Here is a 5,560-nt window from a genome sequence, read left to right as displayed (position 1 = left end):
GTGCTTCCGAGATTGTTAACAACTTGTCCCAAATCACCAAGTTGCTAAAATTGTGGGATCAGGCCATTGAACCTAGGCTGTTTCAGGCCCAAGCGTGTGCTCTTGGTGAGCAAAGTAAAAAATAAGATGGTGTTTAATGGAGGAGAACATGAACACGTATTGAGTATTTAATATATACCTGGCATGTGATCCTCACAACAGTCCTGCAAGGGAGGTATCATTCCCATTTCATAGATGAAGAAATTGAGGCTCAGTGCTCACTTTGGCAGCACATATACTTAAATTGGAATGATACAAAGAAGATTAGCATGGCCCCTGCTCAAGGATGACATGCAAATTGGTGAAGCATTTCATGTTTTTATGGCAGAAACCATCACAACATTGTAAAGCGATTTTCCTCCAATTAAAAAATAAAGTTAAAAAAGTATGAATAAAACAGGGAAATGTCTTTAAAAGTTGAGGCTCAGAGAGGTTACATAACTTATCTAAAGTTGCACTGCAAAGCCCCGGTCTGGGGCACTTCACCTCCTCTGTGTCTATGCTGAGAGTTTTGTACTTTCTCTCTGAAATAAATCCTGTTTGCTTGCTACCATGAAAAAGAAAAAGGCCAGGTCTCTCAGACTGCAAAGCCCATATTCTATTTGTTAAAAAATATATATTGTTGTTTTGCTCCTAAATTTTATTTATTTATCATGATTTATTTGGCTTCTTCAGGTCTTGACTGTGGCATGTGGAATCTAGTTTCCTGACCAGGGATCAAACCCAGGCTCCCTACACTGGGACTAGTGTCTTAGCCAGTGGACCACCAGGGAAGTCCCCCATATTCTTTCTTATTCTTTCTTCCAGATAGAATTCGCAGGAATTTCATGGATGGAACTAAGTAATTAAAAATCTCTCCTTTAGATATTTTTAGTTCTGCATATCCAAACCAAACACCTAGTGTATTTGTCAGAATTTGAAAGAAGTCTATTAAAGACTGCTTGCAAGTAAACCACTGTGTAAACTATGTTTTATAAGTTCTTCTGTTTTAATTATTTAGGTTTTCTAAAGTTTGAAGGGAAAAAAAGGAGATAGAAACCAGTTTTTAATGATTTGGAATTAGGATTCATGAATACACCGGATTCTTTCTTGGTACTGGGGGAAAGCAGAGAGTAAATGTGGTAGGAAACGATGAGGGTCCAGAGATTCAGACTTGAGCCTGGAAGAGACATTAAAGAGGTATTTCAGGGACTTCCCTGGTGGTCCAGTGGCTAAGACTCTGTGCTCCCAATGCAGTGGGTGTGAGCTCGATCCCTGGTCAGGGAACTAGATCCCACATGCCACAAGGAAGATTGATCTTATGTGCTGCAACTAAGACCCGGTGCAGTGAAATAAATACTCAATAAATCAAATATTTAATAGAAACCTCAATTATTAAAAAATAAAAAAATATGCAATTCTAATTTATTTTAGAAATAGCTTGAGTGTCTGCTAGTCAACAGTAGAGCTAAGGCCAGAACCTGAGGTTTCCCAATTCTTAAACCATTGTTTTTTCTTAGACATGAACCATGAATTGCTTTAGAGAATACTCCTTTCTCCTCCTCTCTTAATCCAGATGGGGGGGGGGGGGAGTGAGAAAGCTTAAAGACTATTAAAAAACAATCAGGACATTAAGAATCAAGTTATCCTGGAAGGAGGTCAAGACAGTAACCACAGAGGCTGGAGTTAAGGGGAGGAGAACCAGGAAGATAAGATCTTAATCTAAAGCAATTAGAGTAAGCAGGCAAGCTTTTGTTACTTGTATTTAGCTGAACGCTGTGAACAGAAAGCTTTTTGAAATCCTTGGCTAAATCAAAACCTGTAAAGTGAGGACTTCTAACCTTCAAGAAAAAAAAGCTGAGCGTGAGACAAAAAGGTATTTGTTTTTATACTTAACTTGGTAGGGAAAAGGAAAGAAAAAACAAGATGTCAGTTCAGCTGGGTCCCAATTCCAGCCCTGGGAAGCCCAAAGCCCACCCCTCTTGGTTTTATTTTTAAGGATAGCATTTTTTCCCTCCCTTGGCCACGTTCAGTGTGTAGGATCTTAGTTCCCTTACCAAGGATCAAACCTTCACCCCCTGGAAGCGTGAAGTCTTAACCACTGGACTGCCAGGGAAGTCCCACCCTCCCCACCTTGGTTTTTGTAAATAGTCCTGAAGGGCTTTCTTGGTTTCTAGACTACTGAGATCTTGCTTCCGTGTGTAAATTGAGTCCAATTTCCTAAAGAGATGGAAGTCAGGCTTTATATCCCAGTAATAGGGAACAAATTTGATTGGGAATGGCTGGGTTACCATCTAACACTGACATGTCATTTTTCCCTGCCCGGGCTCAGCTTTCATCCATCCAGCTGGCTTTTCTTTCATGGTCTTATTTCTTTCCTTTCTGCCCTCTGCCCCTACTCCCCTCTCCTTGCAGGAGCAGAAACAAGAAACTCTTCCTCTAATCTCCAGCCTGGCAGGTTTTCCCTCCCCTGGAGTCCAGGTGCCTGTAGCATTTGCTCCTCAGTGCCTTTCCCCCTAGGATACAGCTCCCTCCTTCCTCTTCCCCAAAAGGAATCATGGGGCCAGCTGTTAAGATTTCAAACAATTATTTTTTTCACATCTTTACTCAACATGGGAAAATCTCTGAAGTTTAAGGTGGCACCTGGCTGTCCTGTAGTGCTTGTATTTTTTTCAAGGCTTTGTTCTGTCTGGAATTTTATTATAATAACTAATGATGGGATTTCTTTAATGGTCCAGTGGTTAAGATTCTGAGCTTCCAATGCAGGGGGTCACAGGTTCAATCCCTGGTCAGGGAATTAAGATCCCACATGCCACATAGTGTGGCCAAAAAGCAAAACAAACAAACAACCACTACAACAAAAAACTAATGGGAATGAACATACCTTGATGTTTACATAATTTTAATAAATCATCTTCAAAATGATAAAACATTAGTAATCAAATAGAGATTCACTCAGTCATGTCCAACTCTTTGGGACCCCACAGACTGTAGCCCGCAAGGCTCGTCTGTCCATAGGATTTTCCCAGGCAAGAATATTGGAATGGGTTGCAATTTCCTCTCCCAGGGGAATCTTCGAGACCCAGGGATCAAACCCGTGTCTCCAGTATTGGCAGGTGGATTCTTTACCACTGAGCCACATGGGAAGGCTAGCTTCTATCAATGATTCACACCAAAAGGTGGTTCAATGAAGCAGCTATGATGAGGCAGTGATAGAATTCAAAGGGGAATCAGGTACCCTTGAAACTCAAACCTAATAATAGTAGAAAACATCACCCACTCACAGCAATATACACAGATTTGAAACTGTTTTTTTGAGAATGTTTCTGTTTGGGGGGATAATTCTCTTATTTGAAGGCTCCAAGTAATGACAGGCAGAGAAGATGCCTCAGTGACCTGATAGCCATGCCCTGGAGAGACAGCTGAGAGAGGGATCCCCAACCTCCGGGATCTAATACCTGATGATCTGAGGTGGAGCTGATGTAATAATAATAGAAATAAAGTACACAATAAATGTAATGCACTTGAATCATCCTGAAACCATCCCCACTTCTCCAATTCATGGGGAAAATCCCCTTTCATAAAACTGGTCCCTGGTGCCAAAAAGTTTGGGGATATTCAAAGGAATGTTCTTTGTCCTTCACACCCACGCTGTTTGTCTAACTGCCCCATCTCACAAAGCTTTAACCTCCCCTAGCGTCACACGCCTCTTCCCACTTTGAGGGGCAGGGTGCACACCAGTGTTCAGGCCTCAGGTCCTCCCTGGGCGCTGGTGATCTGTCCTTCTCATCCTGGCTCTGTAAGGCACTCCCCTAAGTTTTTCCTGCTCCCCTGTTTCTCTAGTTCCTCCTGAATCTTCCTAGATAAACCTGTCTAAATGATGCAATAACTTTCTATCTAATGAATCTGTGATTTTCTCCAGTTTAATCACACCTGGGCTGTGTCTACCACACTCTCTCCACAGCTGCACTTGTCGTTTCTGTTTCGTTTTCAGCTTTCTATTTTACACTGGAGTACAGCCGATTAACAATGTTGTGATGGCTTCAGGTGGACAGCAAAGGGACTCAGACGTATGTATTCATGTGTCCATTCTCCCCCAAACCCCTCTCCCATCCAGGCTGCCACATAACATTAAGCAGAGTTCCCTGTGCTGTACAGTAGGTCCTTCATTATCCATTTTATTGTCAGATTTTATTTACTCCTTACTTTCTTTATGTCCCCTAAATGAATTTCCTCAAAACCCAGTTCCTCTCCTCTCAGGCCCCATAGCTAGTATTTCATTTTCACAATCACCTTGCCTCATGTAGGGGTGTGGTGGGCATGCGGGGGAGGGGGTGGCAAACTGGCGCAGTGGAGGGAGGGGGCCTTAGCCACCTGCAGTCTGCGGCCTGAACAGCCACAAGGCTCCCCCAGTGGCAGAGTGGTACAGACTCTGCCTGCCAAGGCAGGAGATGCAGTAGACTCGGGTTCGATCCCTGGGTCTGAAAGATCACCTGGAGTAGGAAATGGCAACCCACTCCAGTATTCTTGCCTGGAGAATTCCATGGACAGAGAAGCCTGGCAGGCTACAGTACACAGGGTTGCAAAGAGTCAGACAAGACTGAGCACGCACGCATATCATAGACACCAATGTTGAGTCAAACATCCCAGCTCACTTTTGGAGGGTTTAATTATGCCTTAATGCTCCTTATCATAATTAAGCAGAAATAGTGATTCTAATTAGCATATTTACAGAAACCACACAAGTATGCTTCTCTGGTGGCTCAGATGGTAAAGAACCCACCTGCAATGCAGGAGACCCAGGTTCAATCCCTGGGTCAGAAGATCCCCTGGAGGAGGAAATGGCAACCCACTCCAGTATTCTTGCCTGGAGAATTCCATGGACAGAGAAGCCTGGCAGGCTACAGTCCACAGGGTTGCAAAGAGTCAGACATGACTGAGCAAATAACACACACAAGTAGGTCCATATAATCGCACACTTCACCTACGTACACTTCACCTACTCATAGCTTAATGGTGTTCCATCCGTGTTTACTTTGCCCTGGTTTCCCTTTCAGCTTGAATGAGCACAACTTTTGAAGTCTTTAATTTATGACTGTTTTAACTTAAGCAAGCCCTGCTAGAGGGTGACAGATGGTAAATGTCAAAACCCCAGAGAGAGGGTTTCTGTTTAGCCTTTGATTTTTGTTTTGTTTTTTAAGCCAGAGAAATGTCCGATTGTGTTCATAGTTTGTCGGAGAAGGCAATGGCAACCCACTCCAGTGTTCTTGCCTGGAGAATCCCAGGGAGAGGGGAGTCTGGTGGGCTGCTGTCTATGGGGTCGCACAGAGTCAGACACGACTGAAGAGACTTAGCAGCAGCAGCAGAAGGAGAAAATTATTTCTGTTCTCAAAACACTATAATAATAACAAAAGTAAAACAAAGAACATGGACTTCCCTGGTGGCCTAGTGATTAAGAATCTGCCTGCCAATGCAGGGGACGCTGGGTCAATCCCTGGTCCAGGAAGATTCCATATGCCCGTGTGCCACAACCACTGAGCCA

The 5,560-nt window shown here is 43.3% G+C and overlaps 1 non-coding gene across 1 annotated transcript; it reads left to right on the top strand.

Annotated features, from left to right (window-relative positions):
• Positions 1-253: 253 nt before the first annotated feature.
• Positions 254-360, top strand: LOC147343334 (U6 spliceosomal RNA). The gene has a single exon (XR_015156550.1). It is a non-coding gene; the product is annotated as a U6 spliceosomal RNA (small nuclear RNA).
• Positions 361-5,560: the final 5,200 nt, after the last annotated feature.

Source organism: Bos grunniens, chromosome 27, assembly GCF_055505025.1.
Source record: "Bos grunniens cultivar Pamir isolate PY7600 chromosome 27, Bosgru_T2T1.0, whole genome shotgun sequence".
NCBI lineage: Eukaryota > Metazoa > Chordata > Mammalia > Artiodactyla > Bovidae > Bos > Bos grunniens.
This window is presented reverse-complemented; position numbering and strand designations above follow the sequence as displayed.